This window comes from Trachemys scripta, chromosome 10, assembly GCF_013100865.1.
Source record: "Trachemys scripta elegans isolate TJP31775 chromosome 10, CAS_Tse_1.0, whole genome shotgun sequence".
In the NCBI taxonomy this organism is placed as follows: domain Eukaryota; kingdom Metazoa; phylum Chordata; order Testudines; family Emydidae; genus Trachemys; species Trachemys scripta.
The window spans coordinates 72,675,726-72,686,150 of record NC_048307.1 but is presented as its reverse complement, the minus strand read 5'-3'; the positions used below and the strand labels follow the sequence as shown (position 1 = coordinate 72,686,150).

Below are 10,425 nucleotides of genomic sequence, written 5' to 3'. Positions count from 1 at the left end.
AGACCTGGATCAAACATTTGGACAGGAATCAAAAATAGCAGACACAATGGGGAAAACAAATCTTGCTGAGAAAGACAGAAGGGAGATGGCAAATAGACAAGATAGGGGAATAAATCCTCCCTTTTGGAGATGTCAGCAGCAGCTCTAATGGGAGTTTTAAAGATTTGGTGCATATATGCCACTTTCACGTCACTTCAGATAAACAGCTCAACATCTCTGGAATAAATACTCCACCTTGCAGGCTCCGAACCTGCAATCGCACTAGTGCTGTTCAGTAGACACTGGTCTGTCCCTGCACATACTAGGGGATCTGCCTTCGATACTAAACTTTCACAGCTCCCTGTGTTCTGGCTGCAGCAATGCACTCCTGTCCCCTCAGGCTGGCCCCAAACAGACACACTTGTTACTAATTACATCTTCCAGTAAATAGTACTTGAGATGAGAGGCGTAAAAATAGCAACCCACACTTAGTGCAATACAGAACACGTTGACAGTGAAACCTGGCCAGCTGCCAGATAGAATGGAAAGAAGTGTCCTGCCAGGTTAAAGAGACACCACACCTGCTTCCAGCCATGGACCTTCTATTAAGGTGTCAGTTCACAATCACTGAGTTATTGGATGCTGCCAATATGTCCCTCAGCCCGCGCTGATTCCAGCAGCTCCCATTGGCCTGGAGCAGCGAACCGCGGCCAGTGGGAGCCGCGATCAGCCGAACCTGCGGACGCGGCAGGTAAACAAATGGGCCCGGCCCGCCATGGGCTTTCCCAACACAAGCAGCATCCCAAGTTTGGGAAACGCTGCACTAAGTTGACGCTGCTGCATTGATTGCAGTGGTGCCGGTTTAGCCGGTAGTGCAGACAAGCCTTTAGGATTCACACCTGTGTAACAGAACAGAAACTGGCTCACTGGCACGGTACAGTACCTTTCTTTTATAAACATATCTCATTCAGAAATAGGCACCTAAAGCAAGGAAGGCCAACCGGCCCAAAAAATTGAAGCTCTGAGTCAACCCAAATCTTTGCCATCTGAAAGATTGCCATTGACAATTTTTTCCTCCTTCTTATTTCATGTTTTCATGGCAGCCCTGCACTTCCTGGATGGGAGGCAGAAATACAATGCAAAATGCTGTTCCATTTGTACCGATTCGACTCAAACAGCAACCACGCGGTTTTCCAAGCCCAAATCTGCAGGGATCATCTGGAGAAGGTCTGGGCAAGCATCTGAACTTCTGCGTGCTTATCCACATGGATCTGAACTCAGAAATGTGCTCTGGTCATCACTATTCCATATTCCAGCCTGTCCAGGAACATGCTCCATCATGTTGTACCAACCTGCCCTCATGTCCTGCAGAGACTCCAGTTCCAAGGCTATCACAAAGGCTTATTAAATGCCTGTGTCCCAAAAACCACGAGCTATGTTTCACACGGTACTGAGCAGAAAGCAGAATTCTTATTGCATCTGGCAGGGGCGGAGGAAAAGGGGATTCTGGTGCCGCCTATAAAAATGGATTATGCTAAACCAAAATAAGCCCCCCCCCAGACCAAAATAAGAGTGTCTGTAGACAAACTTGGTTTAAGAACACACCTTCAGTTAAATTGGTGCAAGCTTGTGTGTAGACCAACCCGCTCCCCACCCTCCACAGTGAATGCTCTGTAAACCTTCTTATTAAGCCACCTCCAGAGGCAATAAAGGTGGGTTAGTCTATGCTCATTATTAAACCCTCTGGCTTTGTAGTCCTGGGGATACCCCTCCCCCCATCCTTTTGCCATTATCCAACCAGGAGAAATCATGTTTTGAGCAACAGTTAAGGCTGTGGACAAAAGCTTTTTAATGTCTCAGCCCAGCAGATCTTTTCAAAGCCCGGAATTCATTTCAGGAGCTGCTGTGAGCTTCCCCCCGCCCCGAAACCTGCCTTCCAGCTCAATGAGTGAATGAATTCCATTCAGCTAGATCCATCACAATCGATTTGTGAAATGAGGCAGAGTTGCAGATGAAGCTACAGCCTGTCTCCATCCCCCCTGCCCGCCTCCCAAATTAAGCTCACAGGGGCCCGGAATGGAAATGTCCCATTTGATCACAGTGTCCATCTCCACGACAGAGTCCCCTGAAAGAGAGCCTAGCTGCTACACACTTGGAAGAAGAGGTGTCTACTTCAAATGCCCGAACCACGCAGCTCCCAGTGGATGTGCACTGGGCGAGAGGTGGTCCATTGAGGTGATGGCAGAGTGACTGTTGAAGATGCTGCAACTTTAGGGGGCAGGCAGATCTTCCCGCCCTCTGCTCACAGGCCATCCCCTGACTACGAGCACAAACAAATTTGTTGGCAAAGTAGGGGGCTTGGCTCATGGGGTCAACCAGAGCCTCTACCATGTATTTTCTTATCAACAAGGCCCGGTTCTCCTCACAGCTTTCAATCCAGAATTTAAATTCAGTTCCCAGTCAGATAACCTGATGCTCTGTATTGCTCTGCCAGGAGATCTTGTGTACAATTTCCAGACACTGGAAGGGGTTCAGCACCCCACGCAAGTCCGTGAAGATGGGAGGACCTTGTGTCTCCATAGATGATTACTCACTGGTGTTGATGGGCACTGGAGGGAATTCAGCGCTGGCCAGCAAAAATGCCAACCCCTGAAGAAGATTAAAGACTTTAAGGAGAGCAAGAAGGAACCCTCCCTCCCGCCCCCCAGCCAGAAGGGAAGATTTAGAAATTAAAAAACATTCTTAGCAAGGATTAAAGGAGGTGGGAGTGTTACTCTGAGAGATAAAGGGCTCCGAACTAACTTTTCAGGGCTACATGTGCATCAACCCACATGACTCAACCCCTGAATTACTGGGTCAGCAGTATCACAGCTGCTCATGTTACCTTACATGATGTTTTACACTCACCTCTGCACCAATCAACAATACATCAAAGGGATTTCCAATGGGCTGCAGTATGAAGCTTGCCTGGCCTGGGGCTCATAGGCTATCAGATAAAACTGGCTGTCTCTCCTGAGTCTAAGCGTTTGCAAGCAGGCAAGCTGGGATGGCTCAGTCAGAGTATTCTAGGACAAGGGAAGCAATGTACCCAGTGGAAGGGATGATGAAGCAGCCCTTGCTCACTGGACTGGTGCTAACAGCCACCATGGGGATGTAAAACTTGATGAGCAAAGATACATTGATGTGATGGTGGTTAAAGGTCCCGCCAGGGGGGCTGGCGCAGCTTGTTACTGCTAAATACATCCTAGCAGGCATTCTAGCAGCCACAGTTTAAACAATGTTGACTACATTTGCCTGAATTCAATTACGATCTATAAAGAATGAGAATAAATCTGGCTCTTGGTAATAAGCTCTGACATTTGTATTTCTAACCTGACCCTTTCAGCAACCCATCTGTCCAGTGAGCAATTCCAACACCACAGACCCACCAGGCCAGGTCTGCCCCTCCTGGTCCACTTACACATACATGTGGCCAGAACCTGCCTGACCTGTACCCTTGTGTCCTATTCCCATCTCCCTCCACATCTGACCAGGTTCTGCCTGTGCTGTTCCACCCCCACAGACAAGTTGCCACCAAATAATGTCTCTCCTGTTCCATCCCATCACTCAATAAACATTTCCTAAAAAGATTACTGGCCATCAGGGAAGATTACTTTGAGTCCCAATGAGTTTGTACAGGAGGCAATTTCCCCTGCAGGGGTAGTAATACAATCATCACTCAACAACAATAAGTTATACTCTTTCTTGGCCTTGACACTACATGGCAAGGTCATGGTCCTCCCTCCAGCACCACGAAACCATATAGCACACACAGTGTACACACAACACACAGAGTAAATTTGCCCCGAGCCATCTCTCTCATACACTTAACTACCCTGCTCCTTCACTGGTATGATATTAAATTGGCCTCCTCTCTTCTTTTCTACACATGCAGTGAAGGTTTCTCAGGAACGTGGTGCAAACCCCACCATGTGAGCCACAGGCTGAACACAGCACGAGAGATTCTACCACAGGGAACAATTTAGCACAGACTGAGGGTGAGAGGGGGTTTGGCTATTAGGACTAATAGCTTTTTTCTTCTCTATCCTATATCAAACCAATAGAAGGGCAGAAAGAGCTAGTTTCTTGGTGGCGCTGCTTCAAGTCGTGTACGTTTACACTACGGTTTGGATGTTAGCCTTTTGGAGTGAATTTGGTGCTGGGTTTGGACACAAGAATCTTGTTTCTTTGGGGGCAAGGACCTGTCTTTTTGTTCTGTGTTTGTACGGCTCCCAGTGCAATGGAGTCCCGGTTCATGACTGGGAGTCCTCAGCACTCCAATAATATAAATAACGAGACAATGAGACTACTTTAAAGAGGAACGCTGCAAGCCGTCGTTACCCCAGGCACCTTCATTGCGCACAGCAAACCTTATCCCAACACACCTCATCAACAGAGATCAATGGTAGCAAATGGCAAGAGAAATTAAAGAGGGGAAAGACACGATTTGTTTTTGGATAAGATTCGATTTGAACCAGCAAACAGAGGAGGGGAAAGGATAATGGGAGCCTCTTCCAGAGCTGCAAAAAAAAGGTTCCTACACCAACAGCAGCCAGATTCTGGGGAGAGGAGACCCGGGATGGGCTAACAGGAGTAGGAAGGGGAAAACGAGAGAGCGGCAGGTAAAATAGGCAGCACAAGTTTCTCCCCCTCCCCCCTGCATGCTTTATGCCTACACTGAAGGGACCACCAGTAGGACAGCAATCACTAGCAGCACTTGTGGTGGCTATGTGTTAATATTTATACAGCACTGTACCTGATGCTTTACAGACGAACGAGGAGTTTCTCTTCCTGTGTCTTGTGATGTTCGGTAAGGGGCTGGGGTGAGGAAAAGAAGGGAGGTTTAGACAGTAAAAGTGAAGTCACTTGTTTTTTCTGGGACCATGTGTCTGTGCTGGAGTGAGAGAAGTGCATTTGGAGGAGGGATTTGAAGAACAGCGAATGGGGTTGCAAGGTATACAGGATTGGGGAGGTGACTCCAGGTATATGGTCACAAGAGGAGGAATCACCCAGGCACTCATAGGAGGAGGAGAGAGGTTGAACAGACACCCTATGGAGAGGTGTCCCTAATGGACAGATGTCTCCTCCTGAAAGGAGTGATTGTACTGAGCTCAGAGTTTGTTTTCTTTGGAGTAAAGAAGACTGAAATCAAACAGTGTTAATGGGCTTATGAAAAAAACAGCTGTAACTTTTGAAGTACATGAGGGCCCCAGGGAAGGCCAGGGTGACATGGCAGATGCTGTCCTAACAGAACAGGGAGCTGTAACACTCAGCCAGTTTGAATCAGCCATTTACACACAATTGCAAACTTTCAGAATTGTTGCTGCTGCTATTTCTGCAGCTCATTATTTTATCGGGAGGATCACTAGAGCAGGGTCCATTGATCCGTAAGCAGTTTTACAGAGATAGAGTTAGAGTCAAACAAAAAATGAATCAACATTGCAGTATTCGTAGGTTAGGTGTAAATGACAGCTTTTTGTTTTAAAAAGCCAAATGCCTCAAGCATTTGTTAAATATTTCACTGCTAACGTTCTAAATGTATACAACCTGTATGGCGCTCCAGGATGACAAGAAAGCAATACATCCAAGTATCCGCAGACAGCATGCTGAGTTCACGCTGTCACCGAATAGTCTGACACCGTATTGTTGGGTCTTTCCACGCCCCAGTGGCACATTTTAATAAAGGTAAATGTAGACCTATTAAGAGAGGATTGTGAAGCTATCCATTGAAGATTTGGGCTTGGCAGACAAAACCTGAACATTCAGGTGCTCAGACACAAATATGTGTAGTAAACTGGGTGGCTGTTGTAGCAAATTCCGTACTACAGGGTCAGTCGGAGAGAAAAAAAGGATTTTCTTCTAAACCTCCCCTCAGCCTTAAACCCCAATCTGTAAAATTAATCTCCACCCAGGCTTAATAAAAAGAACAACAAAAACCACCCTAGGAAGTGTTCTTCCAAGATTATCCAAACACTCCTGAAAGAGGGGAAAGACATCAACTAATCTCTCTCTGGCTCTCATCATTAACTGCAGCTACTTCTTTCTCAGAGCCTCTTGGAATGATTTACTGACGGGAACTAAATAGGAGAAAAACCTGGGAAAACATCCTGCCCTCACCTCCAGTGTCTCTTCGCGATCAAAGCTCTCTCTACCACGCACTGCCCCTTTCTCTCCCCGCCTCCCGAGCGGAGATCTGCCTCCCAGATCCCCCCTCTTCAAAGCACTTTGCCAATGACATGTTTGCAACCGCACAGACAAGAGTTTGTTGCCCCCTCTCCTGCGCTATCCCAGGCGCTGGGAACCAGCTCTCACAGCCGGGAGTCTCTCTCCACACTTCGGGCTGCCTCCCCCCACTAGGGCAGGGCTGGGGATGGAGATGAATGTACACGGATACTCACAGGCCAGCGATCTGCCCCAGGGGTCAGAGCGTGTCCCCAGGTCACTGTAGATCCCCCGGCGGGCGGGTGCCCATGCTGCCCCCCCAGGGAACTCCCACTGACTGGCTACACTGTAACACCGGGGGCTTGACACTAACTAGTTTCCAAGCTGGAGGAGGAGGAGACCCCCCCCAGCAGGGCCAGGGCAACCAATCAGAGCTGCGGCATTGTGACTGATAGGGGGTGACAGCCAGAAGTCAGGCTCGTGGAAGGGAGAGGGCGGTGCAATAGCGGATACAGCCAATCGGATGAGAGGAAGCTGCTGCTGGGCGGAGTCAAGATCGGAGTCTATAGGGCTGGGCTGAAGCAGCTGGATCCCCTCCCCGCCCCCCCGTGACTCTTAAAGGTAGAGGAGCCTTTGAATCAGGCCGAGGGGTAAAGGCAGCGGAGCAGAACCGCTGGGGTTTCACAGGACGGGGCACCCGAGGGAGCTTTCACACACAGTGAAGCATGGCTGGATTTCAATCCTAGCCTGCACCTAACCCTCATTCCAGGCGTGTCTCCCCCAATGCACCTCCATCCTTCCCCTCCCTCCTGCTGGGCTCCCCTGGCAAAGCATTTCTGTCCTGCTCTGCAGCGTCCCCTGCTATTGCACGGGTGAAGCCCCATATAGCACTGGTATAATGCCTCTTAATCCCCACCCTGCACCAGGGCCTGCGTCTCCCACACCACCTTGCCAATGCACTTCAGCCCTGGTGTGCAGCCCGTGCTACTCTGGTCCTGGGCTTCCCACATTGTGCTGTGGAGCCACCTCAGTCCCGACCTACAGAGCCCTGCTGCTCTCCTCCTAGGTGTAAAAAATGTGCTGGGGAGGGAGCGCCACCAAACCTCTCCAGTTCAGTGCAGGTAAAATTATTGAACCTAATACGCCCCTCACTGGCCTCCACATAATGAAGGAGAAACAGCATATTGTGCTCTCCTGGTGCCCAGCACAGCCACCTCCGGTCCAGCACAGTAATCACAAAGACAAGGTCAGGGTGGTAAAAGTAGGGTGACCAGATAGCAAGGGTGAAAAATTGGGACGGGGGGAGGGGGGGTTATTGGCACCTATATAAGACAAAGCTCCAAATATCGGGACTGTCCCTATAAAATCGGGACATCTGGTCACCCTAAGTAAAAGCCTCAGCCAAAGTCAATGCTGATTTCTTAAATCGCCCACGTTTGCACTGAGATTTCTCAGCTACTTTAACGTATGGGACATTTAATGTAAAACAAAACTTTAAAGGGCCACATCTGCTTCAAAAATATGCATAGCACGCTGGAATGGGACGCTGGGTTCTATTCCTGTCCCTGCCACTGGCTGGTTGAGTGACCTTTGGAAAGTTGCTTCATCATTCTGTGCCTCAGTTTTTCTATCTGAAAGATGGGGATAATAATAGTTACCTCATTTGTAAAGTGCTTTGAGATCTCAGGATGAAAAGCACTTACACTGTATAAGACCATTAGTTGATCATTAGTAGAAGTAGTGGTAGCATGCCAGATTTGGGCTAGAGTCTTTTGAAAAACTGGCATTTGAAATTTGCTCCACAGCCTCGATTTTCTTTTCTCTTGAAAAATAATTTAATGTACTCTAATTCTAAACAAAGTGCATCTCAGCTGAAAATATGTGTGTCTACAGCACAGGGGGAGGACTTCCCCTCTCTTCTCCCATCACCTCCTGCGCTTCCCTAGGCTTATACCCTTCTGCTTTCAGTAGGTAGCTTACAATAATGGTCAATATTACAGTGAAGAACTAGCAACTTTATTGCGCACATCCAGCTGGGATAGTGACCCAGTGAAAATATCCTGTCTCCAAAGTGTGGGGGCCCTTTGCTCTAACCCAGAAAAGTTTTCTGTGAGTTTCCTACCATAGTTACTTATGCCTCTGCTTGTCCCTGTTTCATGCTGTTGACTCACAAGGTGGCACTGCCTGCAGGGCCCATTCTGCAGAGTGTGGGGAGAGGAGGAGATGGGGATTGATTGAAGCAACAACCCCAATAAAAAGCTGCATGATAAAATACAGTCCCATACTTCCTCCAGAGTAGAAATGGGATAACATCTTGTCACTATAGTTAACAGGGACTATATGCACTAAATAATAGCTATGGTACATCAAACTATTTTAAATCCTTGCTCCTTACATAAGAACAGCCACACTGGGTCAGACCAAAGGACCATCCAGTCCAGTATCCTATCTACTGACAGTGGCCAATGCCAGGTACCCCAGAGGGAATGAACCTAACAGGTAATCATAGAATATTGGGGTTGGAAGAGATCTCAGAAGGTCATCTAGTCCAACCCCCTGCTCAAAGCAGGACTAATCCCCAGACAGATTTTTGCCCCAGATCCCTAAATGGCCTCCTTAAGGACTGAACTCATAACCCTGGGTTTAACAGTCCTATGCTCAAACCACTGAGCTATCTGCCATCCATCTCCATCCTCTGATAAACAGAGGCTAGGGACACCATTCCTTACCCATCCTGCCTAATGGACTTAATATCCATGAATTTATCTAGTTCTCTTTTAAACCCTGTTATAGTCCTAGCCTTCACAACCTCCTCAGGCAAGGACTTCCACAGGTTGACTGTGTGCTGTGTGAAGAACTTCCTTTTATTTAGACTCATAGACTTTAAGGTTAGAAGGGACCGTTATGATAATCTAGTCTGACCTCCTGCACAATGCAGGCCACAGAATCTCACCCACCCACTCCTGTAACAAACCCCTAACCTATGTCTGAGTTATTGAAGTCCTCAAATCGTGGTTTAAAGACCTCAAGGTGCAGAGAATCCTCCAGCAAGTCACCCGTGCCCCACGCTGCAGAGGAAGGCGAAAAACCTCCAGGGCTTCTGCCAATCTGCCCTGGAGGAAAATTCCTTCCTGCCCCCAAATATGGCGATCAGTTAAACGCTGAGCATGTGGGCAAGACTTACCAGCCAGCACCCAGGAAAGAATTCTCTGTAGTAACTCAGATCCCACCCCATCTAACATCCCATCACAGACCATTGGGCATATTTACCTGCTAATATTTTATTTGTTTTAAACCTGCTGCCTATTAATTTCATTTGGTGGCCCCTGGTTCTTATATTATGGGAACAAGTAAATAACTGTAAAAAGCAACAGAGGGTCCTGTGGCACCTTTGAGACTAACAGAAGTACTAACTTCTGTTAGTCTCAAAGGTGCCACAGGACCCTCTGTTGCTTTTTATATAGGAATATGTTACTTCTAAGCAATTACATGGTATTATGTCATAGGGTAGTTAGGTACCTTGAAAAGAAAGTATTTAAATGCCATATACTTTAAATATAGTTGTTAAAGATAATTAGGATAAGTTGTTAATTTGTATTGTGGACAAATGCAAACTGATATGTTGAATAGCCTCCTTTTATACTATTAAAAACCTTTCAATCCCCTTTTATATTCTGGGTCCTAAGTTTAGAAAGCCAAAAAACCCAACATATTACTTTATCCTCCTATTTAAAATTCATACATGTTATTTTTACTGTGAATGCTAAGCACATTGTCACAACACTACAATAAATCTTGACTTACGTGCAAGTTGCAAGATCTTAAACCCTTTATCCCAATAAAGACTTTCTGTGCATTTTTAGCAACTCTAATCCCTTAGTCATTAATTTTCCATGCTACCAATCTGGATGTAATTAAAAACAAAGTATTACTGAACATGTGGTGAAGAAAATGACATGGTGATGTGATTGATTACATTTATTTAAACTGGAGATGTTTGACACTTTCCAGTGATAATTCATTCAAATATTAAGTAATGACTTTTCTTTAAAACTAGATAAGCTTTTAATCTCCCTTCTTGTGACTCACATGAAGAAAACTTTGAAAGAAGCATACAGATAACAGAAGAAGCCATATATAAAAAGACTTGTTTGGTTTTGGAGTTTGCTGTGACATATTTCAATTGAAAATAACACTGGAATTGTTTTGGTATTTCCACATACTATAACTATTGATCTAAGCTTT

At 46.6% G+C, this 10,425-nt stretch overlaps 1 long non-coding RNA gene across 1 annotated transcript; it reads right to left on the bottom strand.

The window, feature by feature from the left end:
• Positions 1-4,774: 4,774 nt before the first annotated feature.
• LOC117884183 lies at positions 4,775-6,551 on the bottom strand. The gene is made up of 3 exons (XR_004647507.1): positions 6,417-6,551; positions 5,566-5,715; positions 4,775-4,836 (listed from the first exon to the last, which is right to left on the bottom strand). It is a non-coding gene; the product is annotated as an uncharacterized LOC117884183 (long non-coding RNA).
• Positions 6,552-10,425: the final 3,874 nt, after the last annotated feature.